Here is a 13,199-nt window from a genome sequence, read left to right as displayed (position 1 = left end):
TGTCATATTATGGGTAAAGTTGTTAAATTTTATTTAAAGTTATGTAAGGTACACAGAAAGATATAAAAGTAACACAGTGCACTCTCACGATCCATTATGCAGCATAAGAAATAAAAAATGACCCATAAATTTGAAGCCTGTCTATACTACCCCCAATATCATCTCCCCATGCCCCTGAAAGAAGTCTCCATCCTAAATCACATGTTCTTATTCTCAAGCATTTCTTTGTGAAATTAATGCACAGTATCAACTCAAATGTTTATAAACTTTATATAAAGCATATTCTGTGTATCTTTTTCTGTAATTTGCTTTTTCCATTCAACATTATGTTTGAAAGATTCATCCACCTTGATAAATATAGTTCCAGTGCACTCATTTACATTTCTGCTTAGAATTTTATTTGTTTTTTCATTCTCCTGTTGATAGATACACGGTTTTCATTTTGGTTAAAGAATGTACACTTTTAAATTTGTTAGAGATTGTCAAGTTGTTCTTGAAAGTGGTTACACTAATACATACTCAGATGGGCAATGTATTAGAGTTTCTATTTTTCACATCCTTGCTAATATCTGCTATTGTCAACCCATTAACATGTTGGCCAATCTAATGGTATCTCATTATGGTTTTAATACTCATTTCTCTGATTTCTAGTGAGATTGAGCATCTTGTTGGTAAGGTTTGTATCTTTTATACTAAATTTGCTTTCCCAATTTCCTTCTCCATTTCTTACACTAAATATTGCCCTCTATGTATGTCTCTCTGTCTCTGTCTCTCTCTCTCTCGCTCTTTCTCTGTCTCACACTCACACTCACACCCTGTGTACTTTCCACTGCTGTGTATGCTCTGGAAGGCAGAAGCATAGATGTATTCTCAATTCTTAACGTCAAGTCTGACCTCAATAAGGTGCTTAATAAATATTGTCTGAAGAAATGAATTTGCATTTCTTTCAACTCCAAATTCACCACAGGTCCTGACACTGGAAATCATCAACAAACTGGTCTCTGCCCACAGTGACTTTCTGTTGCGTATTGATCCTGTACCCCATTGCTAGTTTCACTTTCCTGAAGTACCACGTGCATTCTGTAACTTCCATGTTTAAAAATCTTCCATGCTTCCCTGTTGCTGAGCAGAACAGGTTCAAAGTTCTCATGGAGATAGTTGCGGGCCTTCGTCAATGAAGCCCCTTTGTTGATTCCATCTTATGTCTCGCTCTGGCTCCAGCATGAGTCCTCTGTTCCAGGTGGTCCTCTTGCTCTTCTCCTCATGAGACAGCTTAGTGACTGTGGAGGCTGTCCTTAGAACCTCCAGAATTTTATGCGTGAGGAAAATGCTGCACAGATTTTACCAGCCTGTAAGAATATTGAAGGGTGAAGCCTTAATCTTTCATACCTGGGACACGGTAGGTATTGTTGGCTTTTGGATGAATGGATTGTGTTTCTTGGTTTCCTGACATAAATTTAACACGCAGCATAAATCAGCAAGAACTCAGCTCTAGTACAAAACTGATAAAGTGAGTGTCAAAACCTACTAAGGGATTAAAAAAATCTCAATGTTGATGATGGAAACTTGCTACATGTAGGTGCCAGGCACTGTGCTGTATAACAAATACAAAGAAAAATTTCATCAGTTCTCTGTCCTGAAGGGGCTTAGAATAAAAAAGGGAAAACAAATATTAAATATTATAATATCTATATCTACCTCTACATTTACACAAAATTAATATATAATAACCATATAGGTTGTATATATGTATTGTACATTATAACAAATGATGCAGATACTTTAATATCTGTATCTACCTTTGCCTTTTTTTTTTTTTTTTTTTGCCTATCTACTCACAGGCTGTTTATTTATTCGAGACTAAGGATGAGAGAGAGAGGATGAAGAGAAAAACTAGATGCCTCAAGGTGGTAGAGCCGATGGGAGAAATGAACAGAAAGGCTCCTCCTCTTGTGTTCTGCAAGCATTGCTGTGGAAAAACTTACCATGTCTGAGCTACGTAGACACCAACCAATGACCAGAAAATGTGACCTTCAAAATAGCAACTGGAAGTCATTCTTCCCTTTACAAGGGTCAGCTATTTCTTTCATAAGGTGATAGACTCACTGAGAAATTAGACTCAGAAAGGACTAACTGCTGGTAGCTGAGAACATTCCTTCTCTTCCTTCTTATATGGAATGAATATGCCCCCAGAATGACGTGAAGCAATAAAGTTCATTGCAGTCAGAAGGTTCGTAAAGGTCAAAAGCCAGCGTGGGATGTAGACTTTACCCTAGTTTTTCCTTTTCCTTTATTTTCTATTGGCACATACCCAATATGTCTTTCTTACCCTTGAAAGCAGGTGCTCTGTGCTGAGACGGAAAGAAGAGTGAAGTCAGCATAGCACTGAGGTCCTACTTTTGTTCTGCCCACTAACACACAGGAGAGATGAAGAGGTGCCCCCCGCTCCCCAAAGGATGGTCAGCTCTAACACTCTGTGTCTCAGGATTCTGAAATCAGAGGTATCTTTGGTACACAGTATATTTATTGATAGATCCAATGACTTTAAGAGTTTCTGTATGTATATTTCAAGTTTTGAAAGCACAAGTTATTCTCTAAATTTAGGTAGGTGCTAAAAACACGAAATCATTTTCACTAACCGCCTTGAACACTTGGTAGAGTTTCAAAGTTTCTAATAATTTCAAAGGGAAGCAGTTGGGTTTTCCCGGAGCCTGTGCTTTCAAACAGAGAACCTTTCAGCAGAAAGCTGTCTGCAAGGTGAAGTCCAAGGGGAAAAGAAACATGCCCCCCACCACCGTAAAAAGGTCTGTCCAGTTAGTTACATTCTGCTCAAAATTCTGAACCCTACTAAAGAGACTGGTTCTACATCAAAATGCTGAGTGTCCTTGATAAATACTATATGGGAGGGGAAATCTTAATTGTCAGTCGTTGAAAATATTACTCGGTTATCTTGCAAGGCCTGAGACTCTGAAGGAATGAAATAGAGAAGTCATTTGTATTTATAATGAGTGCAAAGAAAAAGATCAGTTGTTTTCTGGAAAACACAAGCAGAGATAAGGCATATGGCATGTGTGGAAATCAAAAGTGGCTTCAACACGCAAAGGTTTACTTTCCTAAGTAAGAGAGTGCTGGTGAAGAGGCCTTGAGAAATCATCTGAAATTAAAGCACCTTTTGTGCCTGTCCTGCCACTATAGCCTTCAACTATCGACCCTGTACCCCAAACCTCCCAAAGGAAGAGAGGAGGAAGGGTAAAAAGGCCCAGCCGTAAGCTGAGCTGACTCTCTTTAAAGAGACTTCTCAGCTGGTCCACACGATAATTCTGCTTTCATCTCCCTGGCCAGAACTCAGTAGCATAGTCACCTCTAACAGCAAAGGAGGCTGTGAAATGTAGTGCTTGAACTGGGCGTATTATGTTCTGGAATAAAATTAGGGTTCTGTTATTAAAGAAGAGGGAAAACTTGACACTGGGTAGACAACTAACAGTCTGCTTTAGCAACCAGAAGGAGAAATAAGCAAATGGAACATTAGGAAGGAAGAAGTAGTGCATGAAATTGGACAATAGCTTTTCAGACATCACGAGTTTATGTGTATAGATACTATCGCTGGTGGGTCATTGAGGCTTCTAGACTTACCTGTAGTACCATGTTGACTAGCAAAATGATAATGAAAAGTCATTTTTGCCTCTCTTGGTCTCAATTTATTTACCTAAAAAAATGAGGGAGTTTATTGTATCGACAGTTTTCAGTTTTCTTAGGGGCAAAATTCTTTCTTGTCTCATAATTTTTTAGATTCCCAGATAACACTGATGAAACGGAAGCTTGCGTAGTTGAAATGGGAGTAGCGAGCTGCAAGCTGCACGCCAGCCTTTCCTTTGTTCTGCAGTATGGCCTTGGAGATACCCTAGGGCTCTAAGCAAAAAATAAATAAATACGTGAAATCCACTGATCTTGACTTTTTCAGACTTGAACATTTTAGGGTTTGATGACTTAGACCAAAAAAGGGGTTCTGTAGACCTTTTGTCTATAAGTTTTTGTCTTTCTCTTCTTAGTTAGAATTTAGGGAGAAAATGTTGACTTTATTTCTTATTCAGGGAGAAAAGAAGAGTCTTATTTTTTATTTTTATTTGGGAAGAAAATAAAATACATACAGTTCTGATGTTTTATTTCTATTTGGGAGAAAAGTTTGAGGAGCCCTTCGAATATCTGACCCCTTTTTGCATAAAATGAAATGTAAAATCTAGTCCTGTTCACAGAATAGATGTACACGTTGTGCATACCTTGATATTTACTAGAATTAGGTAAGTAACTAAATTTAGATGTGTTGTTGTTAGGTTCCTCCTCCCCCCATAATATGTTTCCTTCCATGAAGTGTTGCTTCTAAGGACCACAGAAGCATATTCTAGATAACCTATTTCTGATCACACCTGATTTTCTATATATTTCTTAGTTAATGCTTAGATTCTATCCAAAGGTGAATATTGATGGGAGAACTTTGTTCCATGTAGTCAGTTTAGTAGAGTCATGGAGAGGGGGAAGGTGTTTTCCTATAAGAATTGTAGCCAAAGTGTTGGAGTTTAAATTTCATGTGTGGCTTTTCCTTTATGAGGATTAGCTGCTGTGCAAGTCTGAAAAAAATGCTAGGAAAAAGTAAAATCGTAGATAGAGATAGTGTAAAATTGAGGGTGGCTTTTGAGTCATACTTAATAGGAATCTAGAACTCTTTGCGCTTTCCAAGTTTTCCCTGTTCTACTGGGACTCTTAAACTGAAATAATAATCTCTTTTCCACTTTAAATAATTCTTGTCCTACTTTTAAGACTACTAGGGGAATAAAATAAAACACATGCAAAATTTAACATCAGCATTACTAAAACATATGTAACAGCATGTAGAAACTCCACAGACCTTGTAAAAATCCATTTAAGACCACAGAGAAAACCACCTAAGTACACCAAAATGTATTTGAATGGAGAGCATAGGTTTGGTGGGCAGGAAACTCAGGATTTACTTTTGGCTTTATCATTTCCCACATCTGTGCCTTCTGTGTAATCATTCTTATCCATTTGAATTTTTAGTCTCACCCTTCATATAGATGAGTGCTATTTTTCTCTTGTCTTTCAGAGACACTGGGAATAGTATGGTCATTTTTCTAAAGTCTTAGGCCAAATGAGAGAAGATGACTCAATAACTCAAGAGGTATTACTGCTGTGACAAACACTCATGAAATACAAGACAGTATGATTCTCATAGTCATGGAACTGGCATTAACTCTATAGTCATTTACAAAACATACGAGTTCATGATGATCTACTATTTAGTTCTATGGCCAGATTTCCTTAGTAGATCTAGATCATTTAATCTTCCCTTTACCCTTGACTTCCTGGCTTTATCGCCTTCATATTTAATCAGAGATTTTAAAAGATCAACTTCTACATGCAATGGATGTGTTTTTTTCATCCTAAAAATCTAATGGATTCCTCTTGTGTAAGCTCAAAATGGTAGGAAATGAGGTGCTACAAATCAATGGACTTAAAAATTTCTCTCTTCAATGTTGAGGTCACTGGGGCCCTCTTTTCAATTCTAATGTTCCAAGCAGCCAAACAGTCTCTAGTCCTTGACCTTGAAATTTGGGCTTGGGTCCACGATCTTCAGAACTGGAAGTCTGCCCAAGTATAGCTTTTATCTGGCTGCAGCCCAAAAGTTTGGTAAAACTCCTGGAAACAAAATATCTATAAACAAACAAAATGAACTAATATATTACTTTCATGCCATTTGAATTGAAATCAGAGCAATTACTTTTAAAAAGTCACATAAAAGTATCTAAAGAATTGTCTAATTTACTAAAAGATGTTCTTTAGCAACACGATGGTTTTTAGGAACATGGTGGGTTAGGTTTTAGGGAAAGTTTTGTATGACCTCCCGTTAAACTTGGTTCTGTAACCACCCTTGACAGCTACACTGTGTAAGGTTGTGGTCGGGAACAGCATCGCGGGCAGGCAATTTCTGCAGTCTCACAGGGCCCCATGTTCAGAAGGGCCCTGTGCTGGGTGCAATGCTCTATCGTAGCCTTCTTGCAATTCTTAATAATTTTATCTTTGAGCTTGGGGTTTGTAAGTGAAGTTCGATAAGACAATGAAGCATGAGCATGAGAAGAAGATATACGCAACACCATTGTTTTCTCCCTATTTGTATACACTGTTCACCATGAGCACACAATTCTAGGGGACCCACAATGCATGGGAAGTCAATGATAACTCAAAATGAGTGCAAAGTAATCTTCTTAAGTCTGTGACTGGGTAAGCTAGGGTGCTAACAGCCCCAAGAAGCAACACTTTCCATTAGAACCAGAATTTGCTTTGAACTCAGAAAGAAGGCAATTCCATCTAAGAAACACTGACAACCAAAGAACCCTCTTATATCCATTCTTATTTGTGTAACTACTTTGCGTCAGCCAACGACTTTGAAAATGATGACATAGAAGGAACGGTAGAGTTCCTTCACCTTTTCTTACTCTTAGTAAACCAAATATAGAGAGTGTGTGAATCAAGAAGTGAAATTTAGGGACTTCGCTGGCAGTCCAGTTGTTAGGACTCCGCGCTTTCACTGCCGAGGTCCCGGGTTCAACCTCTGGTCGGGGAACAAAGATCCTGCAAGCTGCATGGTGTGGCCACAAAAAAAAAAAGAAAGAAAAGAAAGAGAAGTGAAATTTAAAATTTTGAGTTAATTCTTTGAAGCATTTTCACTGTTCTGGTAACAACAAAGTACATATGTGTGTACAAGCTACAAAATACAAATTGTGTAAATTTGGTGATTTCCCGTACGAGTTAAATGCTCTTATGATTGCATTCAGAATTAGTATTTGTGCAATATAAAGATGAATGGTAACATCCACGTTCATAACTTAAAGTATTAATTATGTTTTACTTAGAACACGAAAAGCAAATTAAAAGCTCTATGGCGCACCAAGAGAGAGAACACGGAAGAGAGAGAAAACAATGTAGTGCCTTTAACAGCAAATTTTTCCTGCTTTTTGAACAAGGGGACTCACATTTTTCATTTTGCACTGGACCCTGCAAATTACGCAGTTAGTTCTGGTTGTGATATGAACAGCAAAAAAGAAATAGAAGTAAACGGTAATGATTAAGTATATAATGCCATCCCCGAGTGTCCCCCTCCCCCAGAAAAGGAAAAGAGCGGAGGAAGGGTGTAAACCCACTGTAAGTGGAGAGGATGGACACCCAAAGAGCTGCTAGGCCCCATGGTCTGCCTTGGCTCAACTGGCTCCAAAGCAGAGAGCAGGGCGCCTTCATGAGTCTCACATTCCTGCTCTGGGCAACTGTCCCACTGATGGCACTGTCCCCAGTTGCCATCTTTGTATCCATAGTCTGTTGAGGTTAATGTAACAGCGAAGATGAGGCAAAAAGGTGTCTGATAACCAGATGCTTTAGCCATCATCTGCCTCTAAGACGGGGTCCTCTCAGCCCAGGAGAACTGGGTGAATAGTGATAGTAAGGCTTTGCACTGAAAGAAATTGTCAGTATTTACCTTTTCCAAAAGAAAAGAAATCTTTGTTGCCATTGTAGAAGTCTTATGAAGTTAGGTTCATAAGTTATATTCTCTTTTATCTAGTGATCTTTTATCGTCACCCTGAAATCACTCATTATTTTAAACCTTCTAATCCTCCCACTTTGGGATGGTTTCTTGCCAGGGGCTTTTCCTCAGAAACTCTGCTTCATTCTTATTTTTGAAGCTCTAGATGTTTACTTTCTTCATCTGTGTCAACTCAGGACTCCTTTTCCTGGCCTGTGCTTATCTAGTTTTACTTCCTGTCTTTCTCCCCGGCAATTGCGACTGATCAAAATCTGGACACCGTGCAGTGACATCAGAGGCAAACCAAGCCATCGCTCGTGTCTTCCTTCTACTCAGCTTGCCCTTCTTCCTCTTCTTGGTGCCTCTGGTGATTCGTTACAACTCTCTCAAGGAAGGGTTGACATCTTGAGTTCATTAAAAAAAACTAAGTAAAACTTTCTGATATATAATTGAAATTTTAAAAATGTTAACCAGAACCATAAAAACTAGTCAATGAAATTACCAGCAAAATGCTTTTGTTATCTTCAAAACAACATCGTGGGACATTGTCGGTGCTTTAAAATGAGAACCTGCTTTGCTGTTGAGCATTAGAGATTTACTTCTGATTTGGCCATTTCCCAGGGTTTGGGGGATAAGCCAAAAATGATTTTTGTCTGTCCCTAAACAGGAGGCACTGTTTAGTAAAGTTTCACTTGTGTATCTCTCACGTTCTCCAGCAAGTGAGGACAGAGACCGCAACTGCCTCGGTCACTTCTGTGTCTTTAGCTCCCAGCACTGTGCCTGGCTTAGGGGTGATGCTCGTCAGTGGGTACTGAATCAGTAAGGCCAAACAATGATGTCACAGCCACGTGATTCATGTACTTCCTGCTTTTTGTTGCTGTATTTCCAAGTGATGCTGTAGAGTTGAGGAGAACGCTGACTCACCTTTAACTTACTCCTTTTCACGTGGATGGAATCATAACACTGTATTGCATATTACCAAAAATTCTGCTTCCCAACCTTGATGGTGGAAATCTTTATGTGTGATTTAGAAACTATTTTTTGAGATCAGACTAGGAGAGTTGGATCTGTAAGTACCACAGGTACACAAAACCCTCAGAAAAATGTGTCTACCAAGCCTTAAAATTGAGATCCCAGAATATTTTCTAAAACCTTCAGTAAATTAATCTTGGACACAATTATTTAAAATCTCTCCCTGTAAGGAGGAAAAAGGGAAGTTCACTCCATATTTTCATTAAATTTGGTCATTTAGAAAAGACTTCAGTTACTAAGGACACCAATTCAGATCATGGTGCTTTCAAGTCAATTTGTAAAATCTCAAGGTGTCAGTATATCTAATCCTGCTGGTGAGCATGGTGGGTAATTTTGTCCTCTTGCCTTGATGACCACGAACAGTGCTTTCCAAGACTTAAAAAACAGAAACATGAAATGGAAGGTATAAAGTTAAATATTTACCGGAGACCAAAGCAGGTCATTCAGAAATAAGGAAAATGTGTTTTCCCCTGTCTTCTCTAGTCTGACATGTTCCATGCAGGTAGGCTACCCTCCCAGTGCATCCCATTCCATGGTGTTGCCTCATCTGTCTGTTCCACCTCCAGGAAATATCCTCTCTTCCCTTTCTAACCAAGTCTACCCATAATCCAAGGTCCAGCTAGCAATCTCCCCTCCTCTTGCCTCCTCTCTGATGTTTTTCTTCACTCATTTGGTCCTCAAAATTGGTGTTTCCTTTAAATTCATAAAGAGCATATGCCTGTTTTATTTTTCAATGCCACTGCTCGACACCTACCCACATTCAGCTTTTGATTTCTCTGGATTATTTTAATTTATCATTTAACCGTTATGCTTTTCCAATTAGGCTATAACCTAAGTTATAAATTTCTGGAGGGTAGAGAGCATAGGATTAAAAAATAGCCTTGAAGGTCTGAAAGTTTGTTTTGAACAAAGAAAAGTACCCCCACCAATTTTTGAATAAATAATGAATGTGACTATCACTGTCCTGTACCCTAGGGTATATGAGTAGAAAGGTAGGAAACAAATAATTATGACACGTGGAGTATAATAAGAGCTAAAGAAAGATAAAAATTATGTAGAAGATCAGTGGTTCATGGAGGGGCCAAAATGGTTATGTAGCTTCTCTTAAAATTTTTGAAAGAAAATTTTAGGCCATCAAAACCTGCATTTATTCTTTTAACTGGTCAAGTAATCTTTAGGACTCCATTTGCCTGAAACAGATTTCTAACTCCTTTTTGGTTTTGAAAAACATTGTAGACAATTTTCAAACATGTCTGGATATTTGTTTTCCTCATCTCCAAAAACATCTAAAGGAAAAACTATAAAAATGAAATTAGACTACATCACGATTTAGGGATCTACAATTGAATAAGTTAAATTTTTAGAATAAATTCACTTCAACAACAAATTGAATTAATGCTCTTTTAAGCAGAACTCAGTAATTATCCATGGAGCTGGGAAGAGTAAGGTCTTCCCACAAACCTCTCACATATTAAGAAACTAGAGACCAAAGTTGCAAATGTGTTTGAATTTCTCAGTCTCTTTTCTTCCCAGAGAAACTCCGATTCAAGCCGTTCCTTGGCATAGAAACCACGTTTAACTCTGAACATTTTCCATCTTCGAATTTCTATGGAAACTTTTGCTAATTAGAAAACAGATTCTACTTGGCTTTTAAGAAATGCTAAAACCACAGTTCAGGGTATTTTCAGAGTGGGTTGTTTCAAGGGACTTTTGATGTGTACTCAGTGGATGCCTGGAATGTAGTCAAACTCAACATGAAATGAAAGCTTGATTGCCCACCAATCTCACACTGCAGGGTTACAGAGACCACCAGGACAGGTATGAGAAATACATTTACATGAAACACAGACCATCAGTGGGATGGAGCCTGCATGTTTTTATAGCTTATCTAATAGTTTTTACTATGTGCAGAAAACCCTATGACAATTTTCAAGTGAAAAGATGAGGAGTATGAGGAGAATTCTGTGTTTGAAATAAAAGGTAGATATCGCAATCATATATCAGATAACACATGCAAATTAGTATTACATATTTCAACTATGTGTATTAACAATATCCTAGCAAACATTATGAAAGGAAGAACTTTTGTCATGTATGTTTTAGAGCTCTTATTTAGATGTTTTCCTATTCGTAATTAACTCCATCTATCTGTTAACTCATTTATGTATTCACTCATTCATTCATTTCATTCATTCAACAAAGCTGTTGAACATTTTTTATGTGCTAGCAAAATGCTACACACAATGGCTATACAAGACATGTTATAATCAACCTGTCAAAAGTCAAAGAGAGAATCTAGAAAGCAGTAAAAGAAAAGTGATTCATCACATACAAGAGAGCTCCTATAACATTATCAATGGATATCTTAGCAGAAACTTTACAGGCAAGAAAGGAAGGGGATGATATATTCAAAGCCTGAAAGAAAAAAACTACCAAGCAAGAATTCTATATACAACAAAGTTGTCCTTCAAAAATAAAGGAGAAATAAAGAACTTCCCAGACAATAAAAAGCTGAGGGAGTTCATCATCAGTAGACCTGCCTTGTCAGATGCTAAAGGGAGTCCTTCAGGTTTAAATGAATTGATGCTAAGAACATAAAAGCCTATAAAACAAAAGCTCTCTGGTAAACATAAATATATAGACAAATACAGAATCCTGTAATGTTATAATAGTGATACATATATCACTTTTAATTCTGGAACAAACTTTAAAAGATAAAAGCATAAAATAACTATAACTATAAATTATGTTAATAGATACAAAATATAAAAGATGTAATTTGTGACATCAATAACATTAAGTATGGTTTTATGGTTTAAACGTAAAACAACGTTTTTGTATATGATTTGAATTATGTTATTTTAAAATAGATTATTATAAATATAAGAAGTGTTATACAATGCCCATGATAACCACAAAGAAAATACCTGTAGAAGATACACCAAAGAAAATGAGAAAGGAATCAAAACATGTAACTGGAAAAAAAATCAACAAAACACAAAGGCTGCAAGAGAGGAAAGAGGGAAAAATAACTAAGACATACAGAAAACAATTAACAAATGGTAATAGAATAGTAAGTTTTCCTTATCAGGAATTACTTTAAATGTAAATGGATTAACTCCTCAATCAAAAGATATAGAGTGGCTGCTATGGAGAACAGTATGGAGATTCCTCAAAAAACTAAAATAGAGCTACCATATGATCCAACAATCCCACTCCTGGGCATATATCTGGAGAAAACCATAATTTGAAAAGATACATGCACCCTAATGTTCATTGCCGCACTATTTACAATAACCAGGACATGGAAGCAATCTAAATGTCCATCAACAGAGGAATGGATAAAAAAGATGTGGTACATATATACAATGGAATGTTACTCTGCCATAAAAAAGGATGAAATCATGCCATTTGCAGCAACATGGATGGACCTAGAGACTGTCATACTAAGTAAGGTAAGTCAGACAGAGAAAGACAAATATCATATGCTATCACTTATATGTGGAAACTTTAAAAAAAGGCTACAAATGAACTTATTCACAAAACAGAAATAGAGTTACAGATGTAGAAAATAAACTTATGGTTACTGGGGTGTGAGTGGGGGGAAGGGATAAATTGGAAGATTGGGATTGACACATACACACTGTATATAATAGATAACTAATAAGGACCTACTATATAGCACAGGGAACTCTACTCAATATTCTGTAATGGCCTATATGGAAAAGAACATAAAAGAGAGTGGAGATATATATATATATATATATGTATAGCAGATTCACTTTGCTGTACACCTGAAACTAACACAACATTGTAAATCAACTATTCCCCAATAAAAATTATTTTTAAAAGATATAGAATGGCTGAATGGATTTTTAAAAACTAGAGACAACTATATACTATCTACAAAAGACCCACATTAGATCTAAGGACACACACAGGCTGAAAGTGAAAGGAGGGGAAAGATACTGCATGTAAATGACAACCCAAAAGGAGCGGAGGTGGTCGTATTTATATCAGAAACCATAGACTTGGGGTCCAAGACTGTGATAAGAGCCAGAGAAGGACATCGGAAAATGATAAAAGGGTCAATCCACCAGGAATACATGACAATTATAAATTTATTTACACCTACCAGCAGCGTATGCAAATACACGAAGCAAACATTGACAGAGTTGAAGAAAGAAATCGCAACAATAATAGTGAGGGATTTACAGTACCCCACTTTCAATAACAGACAGAATGACCAGACAGAAGATCAATAAGGAAACAGGATTTTAATAACATTATAGACCAATTGGATGTAACAGATATAAACAGAAAACCACATTCGCCAGCAGCAGATTACATATATTCTTCTCAAGTGCACATAGAACATTGTCTAGGATAGATCGCATATTAGGATACAAAAAGTCTTAACAAATTCAAGGAAATCAAAATCGTTCAAAATATCCTTTCTGAAATGAAATGTAACTAGAAATCAGTAGCAAAAGCAAAACTGGGAAATTCACATATATGTGGAAATTAACACACTCTTGAACAACCAAGACTGAATCATGCAGAAATAAGAAATACAAAC

The 13,199-nt window shown here is 37.1% G+C and overlaps 1 long non-coding RNA gene across 1 annotated transcript; it reads left to right on the top strand.

Moving 5' to 3' along the window:
- The first annotated feature begins 1,852 nt into the window (after positions 1 to 1,852).
- On the top strand, positions 1,853 to 8,322 carry LOC118887766. The gene is made up of 3 exons (XR_005018149.1): positions 1,853 to 1,952; positions 5,603 to 5,608; positions 8,313 to 8,322. It is a non-coding gene; the product is annotated as an uncharacterized LOC118887766 (long non-coding RNA).
- Positions 8,323 to 13,199: the final 4,877 nt, after the last annotated feature.

Source organism: Balaenoptera musculus, chromosome 21 (assembly GCF_009873245.2).
Source record: "Balaenoptera musculus isolate JJ_BM4_2016_0621 chromosome 21, mBalMus1.pri.v3, whole genome shotgun sequence".
Classification (NCBI taxonomy): Eukaryota; Metazoa; Chordata; class Mammalia; order Artiodactyla; family Balaenopteridae; genus Balaenoptera; species Balaenoptera musculus.
This window is presented reverse-complemented; position numbering and strand designations above follow the sequence as displayed.